Source organism: Lethenteron reissneri, chromosome 22, assembly GCF_015708825.2.
Source record: "Lethenteron reissneri isolate LAM-NWPU_2019-01 chromosome 22, ASM1570882v1, whole genome shotgun sequence".
NCBI lineage: Eukaryota > Metazoa > Chordata > Hyperoartia > Petromyzontiformes > Petromyzontidae > Lethenteron > Lethenteron reissneri.
In genome coordinates, this window is record NC_083800.1 from 15,263,274 (window position 1) to 15,284,090 (window position 20,817).

At 55.0% G+C, this 20,817-nt stretch overlaps 1 protein-coding gene across 10 annotated transcripts in view; it reads right to left on the bottom strand.

Moving 5' to 3' along the window:
- Nucleotides 1-20,817, bottom strand: part of REV3L (REV3 like, DNA directed polymerase zeta catalytic subunit) — a 164,873-nt gene that overhangs the window by 69,053 nt on the left and 75,003 nt on the right. The gene's annotated exons all lie outside the window — the stretch shown is intronic.

Here is a 20,817-nt window from a genome sequence, read left to right on the forward strand (position 1 = left end):
TGGGCAGTGATGTCCATAATACAGGGAGTTGTGACAAGGAGGTCTAGTGTTGGTTTACTTTCGCAGATCGGGTTTTTTCTTGGCTATGAAAACCACTTTGTAGGTATGTTGAACTCCTTTCGCACCATATGTAGCCAATGGTGCTAATCAGAGGTGTGGGAAATACAACAAACTAAACACAAAACGCAGTTCTAAAAATTAGTTTTCAATCTAGATTGGAAGAGCGTTCCAGATGGCCGCAGAAGCGCATCTGACAGCACGTGATGCGGTAACCATCTTTTTTCGATGGTTACCCAAAAGCCGCTGCTGTGAGGATGACCGGAGTTCGAGGGATGGTTTATGCTCCATGACGAGATCAGCAAGGTATTGTGGTTCATTTGTGACAAGCACTTTGTGTGTTAAGATTGCAACCTCATAATGTATTCGTTCAGCAACCAGAAGCCAATGCACCTCGGCGAGCAGCATAAGATGAAGTTGCAGTATCTCCATCGCAAGGTGTTGTTGCTACTAGTGTTGTTGCTTCTTTTGCTTTTACACACGCAGCATGCTGGAGTCCCGTTATGGCATATCACCTTTGATTTAGGAGTTTGATCAACGCCCTCAATCAAACGCCCCCGATCGATGCCTTTAATCAACTCCAACACTGTAAACTCTCACACTGTGAGGTGCAGGATTAGAACCTGAGCTAATTTCAGATTGAACATTATATCATGGGTCAGATCATCGTCACTGGTGTTGGCCATGAGCAAGAATCGAACTCGGGTTGTCAGGTTCGTAGAGCAGTGCACTAACCGCTGCACTCCCATTCCCCACAATCTACATACACACACGAGTGTACATACAATAACCACCATTCGCCACTAAGTGGCGGTGATGTCACCACAGCGCTTGTGCCAGGCTGTGCACGTTAAGGCCACGGGACAGACCCAGATACCATGGGTTGCCTGACTGAGATGACTGGCTGATGCACCACCTGTGCCTCCTACTGTGCCAACTTGATGTGCTTTAGCCACCCGGCGCTCCGCTCGTTATTGTGAGCGTCGCTCCTCTGTCCTCCGCCTCCAACTGCCCAGTAGCGTCCTTCACGAGCCTCCTCCACACAGGCCGATCTTGACACCGCTGGTACAAGTCATCGGCAAGTTGACTCAGCTCCACATCCTCCTGTACCACATCACTCCATCTCTTCTCTAGCCCGTGCCATGCCCATTTAACCCCCTCTATCCAGCCGAACAAAAGCTGTTTAGGCATGCAGGCTACATGACCTAGCCAACGCAGCCTTGCCTGCCAGAGCTCACCGATGGGACTTTGTCAAGATCTTTCAAGGATTTGTGAGCTCCTCACATAATACAGCCTTGTTAAAGCCAGGATGGATCATCGGCAGGCCAGCCTAAATGTTCCTAACTGGTGAAGATGTTCCATTATGGGGGTCCACGTTTCGCAAATATAGAGAAGGGAGGGCATGACCGTGGACTATAATACCTGCAGCTTCGTGTGGAGCGACAGATCAGGGAACTTTCAGACAGCGTTATGCAGCTGATGAAAAAATAATGCTGCTCGGCCAATCTGGAGTGAGACCTCTGCTGTCAAACCGGAGCCAGTCATGAGCAGAGATCTGGACCATAACTATACAACTTGAAAATAAGTTGTTATTTGAGCTCAGGTGTCTGAGACAGATGCTGAGAATTCAGTAACGAGACAGGATCAAGCATGCATAAGTCCGAAGAGAACATGGGAGGTTAGTGTCGTTGATATTATTCAGCAAGAACGGCTGCACTCAACGGGACGCGTTTTGTTGTATATATGCCTTTTCCAAAAACATATATATAAGAGTGATATTTCCAATTTTTTACGTAATAGATTTTCTTATAAATATGGATTCAGCGAGTTCCAAAAAAAATTGCAGTGACGCATACCTGCGAACTCCTCCCTCGAGACAACAATAGGCCAAGAGGAACCCCCCCCTCCCTGCCTCGCCCACACAGGACATCTGGAGGTTAATTACTGCGGAAAGTTGTAATACTGGAATAACTACACTAAGGGGCAATTGAAAGCATCTGTGTCCACAGGCCATGAGATAACCGAAGGAAGGGGAGAGGGGTTGGGCCTTGATGTAACTTAGAAAATGACAATAAATTAGAACAGACAGACACACACGTACACCGGACAAACGGTCACAATTAAAAGGACAGTTGTTCCGTCGTGAGAGGACCAATCATAGGCCGAGGAGCGAAATCAAAGGAATTCCGATCCTTTTGTGAGAAGACGAGCCGAGGCGAAACATACTGGATATAACAAAGAAGCCAAACCACCCAAATCAGTCTTGCAACGGCAAGCTCCAGGGTATGGTCCTCGAAATCAACCATTAGGTGTCGAGTCTTGCAGAGGAGAGGGGAAATGTGTTGCTAAGTGTTGAGTTCGGCGCTGATAGACAGAGTATCACTGAAAGTTTTATTCTACACTAGCGGTTAGTACCCGGCATTGCCCGGGCGAAAAAGGCAGACATGTAGTTACACATGCAAATCCATTGATACACACACATAGAGTTACACGCACAAATGGACTCACACATACATACATAGACTGAACAACAACAACCGCCATTCGCCACTAAGTGGCGGTGATGTCACAACAACGCTTGTGCCAGGCTATGTGCACCTTGAGGCCACGTGAAGTGTTGAACGCCCGCTGGAAAGAGGTCACGGGGCAAACCCAGATGGCACAGGTCGACTGACTGAGATGACTGGCTGATGCACCACCTGTGGCATCTACTGTGGCAACTTTCTGTGCTTTAGCCACCCGGCGCTCCGCTCGTTGTTGTGAGCGTCGCTCCTCCGCCCTCCGTTGTTGTTGGAGGGTGACTGCCTCCAACTGGCCAGTAGCGTCCTTCAGGAGCCTCCTCCACAGTGGCCGATCTTGACACGGCTGGTACCAGTCATCCGCAAGTGGACTCAGCTCCAAGTCCTCCTGTAGCACATAACTCCATGTCTTCTCCAGCCCGTGCCGCGCCCGTTTAGCCCCCTCGATCCGGCGGAACAAAAGCTGTTTAGGCATGCGGTGGCTGGCCATGCGGGCTACATGACTCAGGCAACGCAGCTTTGCCTACCGGAGGTCACCGATGGGACTTTGTCCACATCTTTCAAGGATTTGTGAGCTTCTCACACAATGCAGCCTGGTTAAACCCAGGATGGACCGTAGGCAGGCCAGCCTAAATGTTTCTAACCGGCGAAGATGTTCCATTAGGGGGGTCCAAGTTTCGCAAGCATAGAGAAGGGAGGGAATGACCGTGGCCGAGAAGACCTGTAGCTTCGTACAGAGTGATAGAGCAGGTAGCTGCCACACAGCGTTACGTAGCCAATGAAAAGATACTGCATCTTCACTGATTCGGAGTGAGACCTCTGCTGTTAAACCGGAGCCGGTCATTAGCACACTGCACAGGGAAACTCTCCACTGTCTCCACAACTGCCCCATCACCAATTGGAAGTTGTGGGGGTGGAGTGTCCATGTCCGATGGTACAAAATAGCCAGGCAGGTGCTTAGCTTTGGTTGGGCTGATGGTAAGGCCCCACCTGTTGGTGGCAAGCTCCAGGTTCAGCAGCAGCACCTCGAACTCCTCCTCCGAGTGTGCAGCCATTAACAGATCATCGGCATACAAAATGTGGTTGAGCAACAGGGAGCCATCCCTTGACCGCACCCGGGCATCGATCAGCCTCCCATTGTATCTGTAGCAAATGGGAATTCTTCCGGTACAGGTATTGAAGGCTCGACGAACTACGTGGTCCAATGTGGGAGCGAGAGGACATCCCTGTTGCACCCCAAGGTGTACAGGGAATGGCTCTGACTCACGGCCACGTAGTGAAGACGCGGGGCCGCTAACCATCATGAAGGTCCTTAAGGATGGTGATGAGTGGGTTCGGGACTCGGAAAGCAAGAAGAGCAACCCAGAGGCCAGGCCTACTGATGGTATCATAGGCCTTGAGCAGGTCAATAAAGCACACGCATGGACTAAGATGCACACATGGACCTACAGACACGCAAATAAATGGAGTTACACTGACTAACATGGAGGCATGCACACACAGCGACTAACACACACGCACATGGACTGAGACACACACACACACATGGACTGACACATACAAACACATCGACTTACAGACACACACACTTATGGACTCACACACACATAGACATGCACTTGAGAAACGCACACATGGAGTTACACACACATATCGACGTACACACATACAGCGACACACACACACACACACATAGAGTGACACACACATTGCCGTACACACACATACACATGTGGACTGTCACACAGACATCCACTTGAGATATACACACATGGAGTTGTACACACATATATGGGCGTACACACATACAGCGACTCACACACACACCGACTCGCACACAGCGATACGTGGAATAAAACACACATTGATGTAAACACACATATGTACTTACACACACACATATGGACTAAGACACACACACATGAACTTACACATACATAGACTGACACACACATAGCCCTACACACACATACACATATGGACTGTGACACACAGATATCTACTTTAGATACACAGACATGGATTAACACACATATGGACTCACACACAGACGCATTGACTTACACACATACATCGAGTGACACACACATGTACACACATGTGGACTAACACACACACATATGGACTGACATACACATGGACGTACACACACACAGATCGACTGACACACACACATGTGTAGAGGAGTAGTGGAGAGTGGTGGCGTCGTGTGCGCTGTCAGGTGCGGTGACCTCACGGGACGTGGGGTCGCACGCGCTGGGCAGTGCACGTGACATCACCCCTCCGAGGGTATATAAGGGAGACCCCGTAACGTAAGCGGGGTCACTGGAGGAACGGGGATAGTGGAAGGGGTAAAGAGGGAACCAGGGATAGTGATAAGTGTTAATAAACCCTGGCGGAAGCCCCTAACTCAACCTCCGTCTCCGAGTACCTCCGTCTACGATACAACAACTGGCGTCAGAAGTTTACACCGTCGCCAACATGTATAAAGCGGGCGCACGGCGTAGGAACCCACCGGCACATGACTTGGAGGGTGCCGAAGGCGGAGAGGAGGCTCCAGCAGTGACCCCGGAGCCCGGGACCCCGGTGACGGTTCCCGTGGAGACGAGCGGGCCGGAGCGGGAGGAGTCGGCTGCGGGGAGTGCCAGCTCACCGCCGCCGCCAGAGACGGAGAGCGTCCCCGCAGCTCTGCTGCAGCAGCTCCTGCAGGCGGTGGGGCAGCTGACCGCCAGGTTGGCCGAGGTGGAGGCGCGGACGCAGCCAACCGCCCCGCACGCGGGACGGGAGCAACTGTCAACTGCCAACGTTGAAAGCGCCGCAGTTTTCCCAGCGACCGCTCCACCGGAAATGGCCGCCATGTTGGCTGCGACGCAATCCGCGGCGGCCATGTTGGCTCGGGAGCCATATGCGGCCGCTGCTACGGCTGCCATGGCGACCGCGACGCCGCGTCTCTCCACCGACGCGGCCGGGATTTCTCGGCACGCCGCTCCTGCGAGACCAGCCGCCGGCGACGACGCGGCTCTACATCAAGCTGCACCCGCCGGGGGGGCCCCAGCGACCGCTCCACCGGAAATGGCCGCCATGTTGGCTGCGACGCAATCCGCGGCGGCCATGTTGGCTCGGGAGCCATATGCGGCCGCTGCTACGGCTGCCATGGCGACCGCGACGCCGCGTCTCTCCACCGACGCGGCCGGGATTTCTCGGCACGCCGCTCCTGCGAGACCAGCCGCCGGCGACGACGCGGCTCTACATCAAGCGGCGCCCGCCGGGGGGGCCCAGGGTAAGTACGCGCGTGCCGTCCTCGCCGGGCCGCCGGGGTGGGCAGCGGCGGCTGCTGCTGCCCCGTACATCGCTGTGCCGCCGGAATGGGCCGCGGGTGCTGCCGCGGCTCAACCTGTCGCTGCGCTCACGGGGCCGGACACCGGCGATGCCGCGGCTCTGCACCTCGCCGTGCCTGCGTCCCTTCTCATGGATGACGCCGCAGCTGCGTGTTATTCTGCCGCGTCTTCGGCGTGGCCCATGGAGGCTGCAACGCCGTGGCGCCTCGCCGCGTCGCGAGAGGTTGCCGCGGCTGCGGCCGCTGTCCCGCACCTCGCTGCGCCGGCGGGGAGGGCCGCGGGGGCCACCGCGGCTCCGTGTTTTACCGCCGCGTCTTCGTCGTGGCCCGGGGAGGCCGCAACGCCGTGGTGCCTCGCCGCATCGCGAGAGGTTGCCGCGGCTGCGGCCGCTGTCCCGCACCTCGCTGCGCCGGCGGGGTGGGCCGCGGGGGCCGCTGCAGGCCCGAATTACACCGCCGCGTCTTCGGCGTGGCCCGTTGAGGCTGCAACGCCGTGGTCCCTCGCCGCGTCGCGGGACGACGCCGTGGCTTCGTACGCCGCCGCTGACCGGTGGGTCGCGAAAGCGCAGGCGCCTTCACACTTCGCTGCGTCTACGGCGTGGCCCATGGGGGCCGCAACTCAGCCACAATTCGCTGCGCCTACGGCGTGGCCCATGGGGGCCGCAACTCAGCCACAATTCGCTGCGCCTACGGCGTGGCCCAAGGGGGCCGCAACTCAGCCACAATTCGCTGCGTCTACGGCGTGGCCCATGGGGGCCGCAACTCAGCCACAATTCGCTGCGCCTACGACGTGGCCCATGGGGGCCGCAACTCAGCCACAATTCGCTGCGCCTACGGCGTGGCCCATGGGGGCCGCAACTCAGCCACAATTCGCTGCGCCTACGACGTGGCCCATGGGGGCCGCAGCACCACCGCACCTTTCCGCGCACCCTTACGCGTCTTCGGCGTGGCCCGCGGGAGCCGCAATGCTGCCACCGCCGCAACACGTCGCGTCCGCTGGGTGGCCCGCAGGTGCCGCTTGGCTTCCACACCTCGCGGCGCCGCGCGGCCAATGGCAGCGCAGGTTACCCGACGTTGCGCCGTTTGTCGCGCAAGGGGGCGACTGGTCGGCCTTCCAGGACCGGTTCGACGCGGCATACATGTCGGTCGGCTGGTCCATGGAGGAGGCCTTGCCGGCGCTTCCGACCTGCTTGGACGAAAGGGCTCTGCAGGCCTTCAAGTCCATCCATCCGGCCAATCGGGCTACACTCCCGGCCAACGTTTTTGAGCCGCCGTCCACCGCGCAGCTAAAGTTTTCATTGCGGCGGCGGGAGGAGGGGGAACTGCCGCTGGCCTTCCGCTGCTCGCTCCTGGCCCTGGCGCAGGCTGCATACCCTGACCTGTACGGCAGGGCACTTGATTCTATGGCCTTGGGGAAGCTGCTTGACCTGGCAAGGGAGCTAGGAATTGCTCTGTCGATCAACAATGATCGGCAGATCACATCCTTGGCGGTCGCAGAAAACATTCAGGCGCACCTCTCCCTCCGCCAACGGCCTCAGATGGCGGCGTGTGCGGGGATCCTGGCGCCGGACGGGGGGGACACCCTCGCGGCCCTGGCGATGCCCGATCGTCGAGGAAGGGGGACGGGTGGTCGCCGTCCGGAGCAGCGGGGGCGGCCGGGACCTTCCCGTCCACAGGAGGCGGACACGGTGGCCTGCTTCCGCTGTGGTCAGCGGGGCCACATTGAGCGGGGCTGCCGGAATGCCCCGGGGGCCTTTGGAAAAGGGACTCCACCTTCTCCCAGACCCTCCTTGGCATCGGGTTCGGGGCCCCAGGCGAGTCGCGACGCATCATCTGCGCGGCCGCTCCCTTCACCTCATGCATCTAGCGGGGCTAGGGCCCATCGTCATGGGGTTGTCCTCGAAGGGTCGGGTGCACCATCGTCATCACCCCCTCAATGGCCCAGACAGACCCGCCACTGGGATGCGCTTGCGCATAGGATGGTGGCGGCAGCTGCCGGCTCCTCAGCGGTGGCAGGATATGTGCAAGGGGTGCACGTTCGCCTCCTGGTGGATACGGGGGCGTCGGCCACCATTATTTCTGAGGCCATTTTTGGGCTGCTACCCCGCAGCGTGGGTCCATTAAGGCCGGTTCGCGGGGCTTGTGTCGCCGCGAACGGCGGCAGTTTGGGCATCCTGGGCCACGTTGTAGCGTCGGTTCGGGTTGACGAGATTGAGTTGGCCGGGCCGATTTTGGTCTCCAGGACCTTGGCAGTGCCATGCCTCTTGGGGACCGACTTTTTGTCTAGGATGCCCATCCGAATTCTCGTTGACCAGGGCTGTGTGGAAATGCCGTCAGGGAGGCGGCTGCAATTCCTACAATCACCTACCGTCCTGTCTCCCTTGGTCGCCGGTGTACGGGCCTTGAATAAAGTGCCGGTGACCGTACCACCGGCGTCACAAATCCTGATACCCCTTAGGTTGCGCAAACCGCTCGAAATGGGCTCCACGGAGACGGGTATCCTCCTGTCCCCGTCAAGCTACTTTTCAAGGACGAAGGGGTTGGTGGGCGCCTTGACAGCCGTGTCGGGGGGCCAGGACCTTTTTTTGCAGGTCCTCAATTCGGGACCCTTGCCGGTCATAGTCCCGGCCGGCGCCGTCCTGGCACACGCAACCCCGGCTCCTCCACCCGAGAGCGCTGCCCCGGATGGAGGGGTCGTGGCGGGCGTGATGCGCACGGGGGACCCCGACGCATCATGGATCGCCACGTTGTGCGACGAGAATGCCTCGTTGTCCTTCGGGGAACGTCGGCAACTCCGCGACCTCATCGAACGGTTCACCGATGTGTTCAGCCAAAGTAAGTTTGATCTGGGTCGCACTACTCTTTTGGACCACCACATAGACACGGGCGACGCGGCCCCCATTCGACTTAATTCCCACCGCTTTAGCCCAGCGGAAAAAGATCATGTCCGCTCGGCTGTCGAGGAAATGTTGGCGGCGGACATCATCTCCCCATCTACTAGCCCTTGGGGTGCCCCCATTGTGCTAGTCAAGAAACGGGACGGGAGTCTCCGGTTCTGCGTCGATTTTCGTAGATTGAACAAGATCTCGGTGGCTGATGCATATCCATTGCCTCGCATGGATGATTCCTTGGACGCCCTCTCGGGCGCGCGGTTCTTTTCGACTTTAGATTTGCTCTCCGGCTTCTGGCAATTGCCACTGGATGAGGCCTCTAGACCCAAAACAGCGTTCCGCACGCCCCAGGGGTTGTTCGAGTTCAATCGGCTTCCTATGGGTCTCCATTCGGCCCCGGCCACCTTCCAGCGTCTCATGGAGATGGTCTTGGCGGGGCTGCAGTGGGAGTCTTGTCTAATCTACTTGGATGACGTTATTGTTTTTGGCCGTACGTTTGGCGAGCACTTGCAACGCCTTGAGGCGGTGTTCGTCAAAGTGCGTGCTGCTGGCTTGAAATTCAAACCCCAGAAATGCCACTTGCTACAACCATCGGTGAGGTATTTGGGACACATTGTTAGCACGTCAGGTGTCGCCACGGACCCGGATAAAACGGCTTGTGTCCGGACGTGGCCGACTCCCACATCTGTCGCGGAGGTGCGTAGCTTCGTTGGATTCGCATCGTACTATCGCCGGTTTGTCCGCGATTTTGCGACAATTGCGAAGCCACTGCACGCCCTTTCCGCCAAAGGACAAAGGTTTCACTGGGGCGCGGAGGAGGAGGCGGCTTTTGCGGCGCTTCGCACGGCCTTGGCGGATGCGCCGCCCTTGGGGTACCCGGATTTTACGAAACCCTTCCTGCTCGATACCGATGCCAGCGACACGGGAATTGGGGCTGTCCTGGCCCAGGTGGTCGACGGGGTTGAGAGGGTGGTAGCCTATGGCAGTCGCGTTCTGTCCTCGACGGAACAGCGATATTGTGTGACCCGGAGGGAGCTTTTGGCCATAGTTTATTTTGTTCAGTTGTATAGACCATATTTGTACGGTAGGCTGTTTACGGTCCGAACCGACCACGCGGCCCTGCAATATTCGTTGAAGATTAGTCAGCCCTCGGGTCAGCTGTCTCGCTGGCTCGAAGTGCTCCAGGATTACCCTTTTGATGTAATCCATAGGAAGGGGACACAGCATGGAAATGCGGACGGTTTATCCCGATTGCCGGCAGGCGGCGGGTGTGCTTGCGCCCTGGGCTCTAGCCGTTGCAAGGCCCCAGGGGACGCCGCGGCCCAGTTGGTCGCGTCGGCCGAGGCGGACACCCCTCCAGGTGCGGTGTCGACCGCAGATTTCGGCCTTGGACTTCCCCGGGAGGTATGGTCCGGCTTGCAGATGGAGGATTCCTCTCTGCTGAAGCTACGGCGCCGTGTCGGACATAACGCCCGGAGCTTAGCTTCGTCGGCTGCCCCGGCGATCGCCGTGCATGACGGACTACGGATGCCCAATTGGAACGCTATTGTGTGGTTGTGCCCACTAGCCTGCGTGGTAAATTAACCCGAGCCATTCACGAGAAGCTTATGCACCTTGGCTACCACAAGACCTTATTGACCCTTAAGCGGGACTATTACTGGCCGGGTGTTGAGGGTGACGTAGCACTGATTTTGAAGGGTTGCCACGACTGCGCGCGGAGGAAGGCCCCAGTTGTCCAGGACCGGGCCCCGCTGCAGTCCATCCGGGTTTCTCGCGTTAATGAGCTCGTGGCGCTCGACATTTTGGGGCCATTCCCTGCATCCCAACGGGGCCACAAATATCTCTTGGTGGGCGTTGAGTACCTCACACGTTGGCCCATGGCATGGCCTTTGGTCGATCAGTTGGCCTCTTCTATCACCGAGGCCTTCGTCCAGGGATACGTGTTTGACAAGGGCGCGCCGGAACAATTGTTGACTGACCAGGGGCGGAATTTCTCGTCTAGGTTGCTCAAGGAGGTGTGTGACCTCCTTGGCACCAAGAAAATCCGCACCTCGCCCTACCACCCCCAGTCAGATGGGATGGTAGAGCGCTTGAACCGCACCCTTACGTCCATGCTGTGCCACCAGGTGAACACGTCCCAGTCAGACTGGGACCTGTTCGTCCCGGGGGTCTTGGCGGCGTATCGGTTGGCCCCTCATGCCTCCACGGGATTTTCGCCTTTTTATTTAATGTACGGTAGGGAACCGGAGCCCCCGGTGCACGTCCAGATGGACGTTGGCTCCTCCAAGAAGGGGTCGTCGGTGCCGACCCCTTTGAAGGTCGCACTTGACCGGCTGCGCGAGGCGCGACAGGCCGCTGCCGAGAATTCCGCAAGCCGGCAGGCGGCTAATGAGCGGCTGCCAAAACACCAGGCAGCTGGCCTCCCGTGGGTAGCGGGTCAAAAAGCGTGGCTGCATTGTCCCCAGGTCCCCGTTGGCACATCGGCCAAATTGCATCGCCCTTGGCAGGGACCCGTGGAGGTTGTGGAGGTCCGCCGGCCGCAATGCGTCCGGATTCGATTCGGTCGCAGGCAGTGGATAGTGCACCCCTCCCGGCTCAAACGTTATGTTCCATCTACCCTGGGGGATCCACCCCCAATTCCGGAGCGGCCGGCTGATGATGTATCCGGCGTGCCTGACCGGCCGGGTCTCGTTGACGGAGGTGACGTCCGACCTGTGTGTGTGCCCCCAGGCCCCTCCCGAGTGAGGCCGACAGAGACCCCCCAGGCACCGGAGGCCACGGCGGTGGGCCTGTTGCCCGCTGACGGCCCACCTGCACGGGTGGCGGACACCGCACGAGGGAGCGGGCCAGCAGCGCATACCCGCTCGAGGGGGGTGCGGCTCCGGTGACGGCCCTGATGGCCGTTCAGCGGGCCTAGCCCCTGGCGCCCGTTCGGCGCTATCCGGCGGATGAGGCCTTCGGGCTCTATTTGTTTTGTTTTTTTGTTGTTACTGTTCTGCTTGAAGGGCCGTGCTGCCCTAAGGTTGATTGCAGCCGGGTCGGCTGTTTTTTTTTACGGGGGGGGGTGATGTAGAGGAGTAGTGGAGAGTGGTGGCGTCGTGTGCGCTGTCAGGTGCGGTGACCTCACGGGACGTGGGGTCGCACGCGCTGGGCAGTGCACGTGACATCACCCCTCCGAGGGTATATAAGGGAGACCCCGTAACGTAAGCGGGGTCACTGGAGGAACGGGGATAGTGGAAGGGGTAAAGAGGGAACCAGGGATAGTGATAAGTGTTAATAAACCCTGGCGGAAGCCCCTAACTCAACCTCCGTCTCCGAGTACCTCAGTCTACGATACAACACATGGACTAACACACACACAAAAACACTTTGACGTTGTCCGTTCGAAAAAGACACCCACATGGAGTTAAAGACACGCATGGCTCTACACGCACACACATATGGACTCAAAGACACACACATGGACTCACACACACACATCGACGGGCACAGCAATCCCCGATGATGGTGTAACGGGTTCCGGAGACACTTTATTACAATACAACACTCCAACAGTACTCCAACTCTCCAACAGTCCTGATACTCTGTTACAGCCTAGGTACACAGCCTAGCTACACAGCCTAGATACTCTACTCTGGCTACGCTCCGGAACTCGCCCTCACAAGGTCGTAGAGTCGGGAGTCCCAGCGCTGGCTCTCACAGCATCCCAGGGTCTTCAGATGGCTGGTCGTGGGTCTTGGGTCTTGAGTTACAACTGGGCCCCGATCGTCCAGGGAGCTCTCCTTTTATGCCTGGTCCAACGAGGGGTGGGGCCGTGTGCGCCACCAGACATCCCACAGAGCACACACAGCCCCCCCCCCCCCCCCCCCCCCCGTTGGCGGTGCCCAGAAAGGCTTAAGCGCCCGGGAACCCAACATCTGGCGCCCAGAGGCTTAAAAGCGTCTGGACCCCTGGGAACCCAGCGCCTGGCGCCCAGAGGCTTAAGCGTCTGGACTCGCCTGGGATCCCAGAGCCCCCAGCAGCCCCTCCCTTTTTATGTCACTACAATGGCACAGCTATCAGTATCGCAGTACTACGTATGAGTAAATAGCGTGACGTGAGCGATGGAAACAATATAATTGCATTTAAGAAATGAGCAGAAATCACAGACTGGCAGTAGACCGTGGCAGTGTTATAAAAGCGCAGCAAAAAAAGGGGAAATTGAGCAACCCAAAAATCCAAAAAGAGTTTTGTGTACACAAACATAATTATTGTAACATGTCAACTCGTTTCATAATGGTAAACAATGAACCTGAGTTGTTATCTTCACGCAAACATAATAATTGTAACATCTGTGAACTTGTTTCATAATGGTAAACAATGAAGCTGAGTTTTTATCTGCACACAAACATTATTGTAATGTTTGTCAACTAATGTGTTTAACAATAATAAACAATGGACTTGAGTTGTTAGCGTAAGAAGCAAGGACATTTGTACCTGGCATAGGCGTGTTGAGGCCTTGTGCGATGCGTAGCCCCCGTCCTGGCCTACATTGGCGAGCCACGGAGTTGGCACGTTGCCAGGCTAGGGACTGGGCCGCTACCCGCCCCCCCCTCAACATCCGCCGTCCGTGCAAGAATAATAGTATGTAAGCAGTAAAATATTATTATCTACGGAGTCTGTAGTATAAACTGAACGCATCGTGTTGGGGGGGGGGCGAAGAGGACATGACACTGTGAATAAATATCCGCAGCGTGATGTGTGTATGTATTGACTGTAAAACGCGTAAAAGAAAATGTCTCCCGTGAGCTCAAGCTAACGCGCATGACTTGGCAGGGTCCGCCCCCCCCCCCCCCCAAGCAATTGGCATCACTTGATATGGTCGATGTCGTGCAATAAGTAAATAATGAATAATAGAAACTGCACAAATGTGTTAATTAAACTACTTTAAAGTTTACGGACGGGAAAACGGAATAGCCTATTCCCACCGCGGGGCTTAGGGCGTGCCGCCTGGCAAATTATTTCGGTCTTAAACCCCACCGTCCGAGAGCCAAATCCCCCGCAAGCGCGAGCGCGCGGAGACTTTTATATATAAGAAAAATAAATAAATATAAGATAAGATTGAAGATTGATGATCCTTGTGTTATTAGTCGCTTGAAGAGTCAAGGACTGTGAGAAGTTGTATTGTACTAAGCTATAACAGTTGTGAGAAGCTAAGAGGTGTGTGAATACATTTTATGAGTTTTAGAGAGTGAGTGAGTGGCAGCGGACGAGCAGCTCACAGTAGGAGCCCTCCTGGGGGAAGGGCGGGGAGTGTCAAGGGTGCTCGCGCAAAGCAAGCTGCTGAGACAAGGAGGAGCGGCGCGGCCACAGGCATTCCGACTGCTAATTGACCCGGGCGCGCAGATAATCTGCGGACGTGCTGACTCGGAAGCCCCGAGCACACTCCAGCAAAGGTCGAGCTTCAGGATCAACAGTGTCTAGTGCCAAGGGAGGTGACCCGCTGCTGCCGAGCGGACGAGCTGCGAGCGCTATCTGGCAACGGGACCATCGTGCACATCAACGCAGATGGAGCCGGACCCATCATTCCTGCCAGCACGGGCACCGCCGCCAGCGTGAGCAGCGTGTGGACTCAGCAACCACTCCAGCGGTAGAAAGAGACCGACGGTGCAGCCGAGAGCGTTGTGTGTTCGACACACACACACGCTGACCCAGTGCCCCCGGCTGGGGACCAGAGATAAATTCGGTACAAGGAACACTGCACTATAAAGTTCGCCTATGGACCTCAACAGGACAGTTAGCAGGAATAGTAAGTGGACAACTCAAACCATACTGCCCGCTATAATTATTGGACCTCGTGGTGACTGCGCTCCAACACACACACAACGCGCATATTGGTACGAATGAGATTGTTCCAAGAAGTTTTGTTTCGAAAAGGGTTGCAATCCCAAGGTGGTGTGTTAAATATTAGCTAAATCTTGACTTAAAGCTTTTGTGACTGCAGACCCAAAGAATATAACTATTAGCTAGTCGTGAAAAGTATTGTTCTGTCCCTTGAACCGCATGAATATAGTCGTTTAGAAGTATTTTAGTCATTCGTTTTCTTTTATCAGGTAATATTACCAATTAACTCATTGATGACACACTAAACATTTATAAGAACCTATGTGACGAATCTACACACTCACATAAATACTATTGTTTTGAGATATGTATTTTAATCACACAACATTGAAACGAATTCAATAATGTCCCATTAGCCAATTGATAAGCATCTGTAAGACAAACCTACACACTCGCACGTACACTATTTTTTCGGGACATTTCTTTAATTGCATAATCTTAGAAATTAATTCACTGATGTCCACTTTTGCCATTGGGCACATGTTTATTTTGCTCGGTCCCATATGAATATTGTCATTTTTAAGGACTTTGATATCGTGTATTGTAACGCTACTATGAGGAGTTAGCCTATTGTTCTATTGCTCAGTTTAACAATGTAACCATTGAGGGTTAATTGTACGAATCGATGAGTAGGACATCTACAGGAGTTCTAGATTTGAAGATTTCGTGACTGCAAGGATTTAAACTCTTAGGTTTTTCGGTAAAGTCACGTAGGGGGAAAAAAAATTATAGCTTTTATTATTTATTTTTTGCCTACGTGACTTTACCGAAAAACCTAAGAGTATGAATCATTGCAGTCACGAAAGCTTCAAATCTAGAATTAATACCCTCTACGGGGAGGAATTTAACCTATCTGTAAGAGTTTTTAACAGACAACGAGACAAGAAGTCAGCTTCTCGAGGCGCTGGCCTTCCTCAAGAGATGCTGCGATAACAAGGTAATACCCATCGCTTTCACACTAACATCTGCTGCTGTGTCCTCACCGAATTATAAACAGAATCTGTTTAAAGCTAGCCTATCACTAATCTCGGAGAGAATAAGGTTACTCCGATTTGAACTCGATAATTTAGACAAGACTCTCTTACAAACACATTTAATGTTAACACAAAAAATGTCCCCTTCTGATTGGAACCACGTTGATAACATGACTGCTGCTTCTGCTGACTCGATGTCAGCCAAATGCAAAGCTAACCTGATCTCTAAATTCAACCTCCTATCAAAGAAGAAACCAGAGCCACACATCACAAAACTGGATGTCAACAAGACCGTTATTAATCAGATTAACATCCCAATTTCTGACAATCTGAAAACGGTACTGGCCAAAGGACTAAATTTCTCTGTCACCCCTAAACATATACCAGTAGAGCATGTGATTTCTCAGGTTGATGTAGCCCTCAGAGGCATAGGACACATTCATGCGGATGTAGCAAGAGCTGAAATAGCCACTATCCTTAAGAACGCTAAGAAACCCACTAGCAACATTAGCAAAAACGAACGCTCTGAACTCGCGAACCTAAAAAAGAGAGATGATATAGTCATCCTCTCAGCCGACAAGGGCAATGCTACGGTCATCATGGATAAAGGCTCATACAACAACAAAATCCTGGATCTACTCAATGATGGGAGTTACTCCAAAATTAAAAGCGATCCTACTAACAACCTAACGACAAAAAACAACAAGAGCATCACGAGTTCTACTTCCCTAATCGAACCAACCAAACGTCCCTCCCTAAAACCCTCGGCTGCTAGACCTTCCAGATTCTATGGTCTTCCCAAGATCCATAAAGAAGGCACCCCACTACGGCCCATCGTGTCCACGATCAACTCTCCTACCTACAAACTAGCCCGTTTTCTATCGGATACTCCGCTTCCCTTCACTGGCAAGACCTCTTCAGCAGTACTTAACTCAACCCAATTGGTCTCTATAGTCAAGGACATGACACTATCTCCTGACGATATCCTCGTCAGTTTTGATGTGGTATCTCTGTTTACCAAAGTCCCAGTACCTGACACCCTAACAATAATTTAAGACTTTGTCCAACATGGATTGAATTCGGATGTACCTGCGCTGGTTAGGCATTGCCTCACCAACACTTATTTTACCTGGAATGGCACCTTCTACAAACATAATGAGGGTACCCTTATGGGCTCCCCCTTGTCACCAGTGATAGCCAATGTGTTCATGGAAAAGTTTGAATCAAACGCCATCCAGACGTCCACCCTGCGTCCTTCCCTGTGGAAGAGGTATGTGGATGACACTTTCGTCATTTGGCCACATGGCCTCCCAGCATTGAACCACTTCCTGGACCACATCAATTCGAGACACCCATCCATCAGATTCACCATGGAAGTGGAGAAAGATGGCAAACTACCATTCTTAGATATTCTGTTTGAGAGGAGACCTGATGGATCCTTGGTACATTCTGTCTACAAGAAAGCCACCCAAACAGATTCCTACTTGAAACCTGATTCCCACCACCACCCGTCTCAAAAGAATTCTCTCATCAAAACATTATACCACAGAGCTCATGGCATTTCTGACCAACACCACCTGGCCAATGAATTAAGACATGTGTAATGGGTTCCGGAGACACTTGTAGAGGTAACTTCTTTATTACAATCCAACACTCCAACAGTCCTGATACTCTGTTACAGCCTAGGTACACAACCTAGGTACACAGCCTAGATCCACTACTCTGGCTATGCTCTGGAACTCGTCCTCACAAGGACGTAGAGCCGGGAGTTCCAGAGTCCCACCACTGGCTCTCACAGCATCCCAGGGTCCTGAGATGGCTGGTCTTGGGTCTTGGGTCTTGAGCTACAACTGGCCCCGATCGTCCAGGGAGCTGCCCTTTTATGCCTCGTCCCCAACGAGGGGTGGGGTTGTGTGCGCCCCCAGATATCCCACAGAGCACACACAGCCCCCCCCCCCCCCCCCCCCCTCGTTGGTGGCGCCAAGGGGCTTAAGCGTCTGGGTTGCCTGGGAACCTAGCGCCTGGCGCCAAGGGGCTTAAGCGTCTGGGTTGCCTAGGGTCCCAGAGCCCCCAGCAGCCCCTCCCCTCTTATGTCACTACATTACCCTCCTCTATGTAGCCTCCAGCCGTCCCGGCTGTCAATAATTAGAAAGTTTAAATTAACGAAAGGGAGAGAAGAAAAAAAATACGCGAGCCTCAACAGGAAAAGAAAAGAGAACAAGAAAGCAACCATAAATACCCTAACCAACCTGTACAACTTTACACTATATACAAGCGTCAATCAACAAAAAGGTGAAGCAATGACACGTGAACAAACGACCCGCGGCACACCTAGCGCTCCTCGGGATCCGCATAGAAAACGTGGAATTAACAACAACAAATATACAGATTCCGACGCGTTGGATGCACAACCAACACCGGTAATCGAACCGAAATCACACAACCACCGCATGGATGGCAGGGATCCACACCACCCTGCCACCCTCCCATCAGTCAGGTGGTGAAAAGGCGAAGACCAACATGTCTAGCACCCCTCTACACACAGTTATCCGGATGTCTGTCTACGTCCCGGGTCGAGAAGTCGTACTTCAGGGCCGACCCATGTACTGGGCAAAGAAGTTGCACTTCAGGGCTGCTCCAGTATCTACATTTTTAAAAATATATATAAAATTGACATGACACAAACAAAATAAATCTGCCCGCTCCTGCCCAGAAATGGCGGACGCGCGCGCGAACCGCATCTCCAAGGCATCCCATGCTTGCGTCCCAGCAGCCCTCACTGAGGACCACCACCGACATTACATGTCACCCCCTAGCACCCCCCCGCCTTTCCGACGTGGCGTATCCATCCTAAAACCGCGCACGTCGGCCATATCGGGGGGGGAATTTCCATGTTACCACCACATCGCCTGTCCGACGTAGCGTCACAACCAGTAGCACGCGTCGGCCATATCGGGGGAATTTTAACCCAGTCTCTCTACAAGACTCGTATCGCAGCATATAGCTGTACCGACCGAGCTGAGACGACCCATCGTTCACTCACTGCACAACATGCACCCTAACAACTGAGGGATACAGTCCCAACGTAATGGGACAACTACACCTGAACACTACGAATCTCCAACCCACTGTTTTAACGCGCCTCGGAGTGTTTCAATCTCCGGGCCGCCAGGACGAGCCTACAGCTCCAGACGCACCACGGAGGGTCTCAACCTCCGGGCCGTCAGGTCAAGCCGTCAGCCATTGCATGACGGGACCACACTCTCCGAGCCATGTGAGCGCACAGCCCACTAGGCTAGACATGCCACGGAGTGTTTCAATCTCCGGGCTGTCAGGTCAAACCGTCAGCCATAGCATGACGGGACCACACTCTCCGAGCCATGTGAGCGCACAGCCCACTAGGCCAGACATGCCACGGAGTGTCTCTATCTCCGGGCTGTCAGGTCAAGCCGTCAGCCATAGCATGATGGGACCACACCACTCCGAGCCATGTGAGCGCACAGCCCACTAGGCTAGACATGCCACGAAGTGTCTCTATCTCCGGGCTGTCAGGTCAAGCCGTCAGCCGTAGCATGACGGGACCACAACTCTCGTGTTAGACACGCAACACCCACTGGGCCATCCTGGTCAGGATCTGCACCCCAAGATATTTGAGAGCCAGCACGACAATTCCAAATCCCTGGCAGCATGTCACCATCTCAAGATAAATGCCCCATACAGTCTATACATCGTTAACAATGACAGCACAAGCTATACATTAACAATCACGAACAAAGCTCCATACAAACCATACATTGTTAACAATCACAAGCAAAGTTTCGCATACACATTGACAACACTCACGAGCGAAGATCCACACAGTTTACCCAACAACAATCACGACTCCCCGACGACAACGAAGAAAATGTCAACAAAAATCATTAACCCGGAGCGCGTAAATGGACGAAGTGTCAGGGGCCTGGTCTCCCGACCTCCAACTTTTGGCCAGAGCAAAGGCGACGACCAGCGTGTCGATCGATGTGCCGGCCCCGGCGCCGGTTACAGTAAGAATGGCGCCCTCACTGGCCTGTCGCAGCGCTGATGATGCGGCGTTGTTTGGTTGGACCACACTGGGCCCAGAAGTGACGTTGCTCCCAGCGATCAGTGCTCCGCCGGCGGAAGTGACGACACACCCTGAAGTATCCCCCACATTTGTGGCGGGAATGCCGGTGGCGGGAACGGCGGTGGGAAGCTCTGGCGAGCGCTGCGCCTCTTCTCTCCCTCCCGCCATCACATGTGAGCGCCGCATCTCGCCCAGGAAGGAGGCGGTGGCGCCGAGCAGCTCTGCGAGGCGAAGCAGCGCCTCCTCCATCCCTGCTCCCGACGTTGGAGAAGGGACGGTCGGCGGAGCAGACAGCTGCTCAGCCGGCGGTGCGGCGTCGCCGTCGGCCGGCGGTGCGGCGTCGCCGTCGGCCGGCGGTGCGGCGTCACCGTCGGCCAGCGGTGCGGCATCATTGTCGGCCGGCGGTGCGGCGTCGTTGTCGGCCGGCGGTGCGGCGTCGCTGTCGGCCGGCGGTGCGGCGTCGCTGTCGGCCGGCGGTGCGGCGTCGCTGTCGGCCGGCGGTGCGGCGTCGCTGTCGGCCGGCGGTGTGGCGTCGCTGTCGGCCGGCGGTGCGGCTCCCATCGCTGCTTGCTCCTCGACATCGCCGTCAGGACTGAAGGTACGTGGCTTACTTCTTGTCTCCATGGCCACTTCTGACTCCAAATGTAATGAGTTCCGGAGACACTTGTAGACGTAACTTCTTTATTACAATCCAACACTCCAACAGTCCTGATACTCTGTTACAGCCTAGGTACACAACCTAGGTACACAGCCTAGATCCACTACTCTGGCTATGCTCTGGAACTCGCCCTCACAAGGACGTAGAGCCGGGAGTTCCAGAGTCCCACCACTGGCTCTCTCAGCATCCCAGGGTCCTGAGATGGCTGGTCTTGGGTCTTGGGTCTTGAGCTACAACTGGCCCCGATCGTCCAGGGAGCTGCCCTTTTATGCCTTGTCCCCAACGAGGGGTGGGGTTGTGTGCGCCCCCAGATATCCCACAGAACACACACAGCCCCCCCCCCCGTGTTGGTGGCGCCAAGGGGCTTAAGCGTCTGGGTTGCCTGGGAACCTAGCG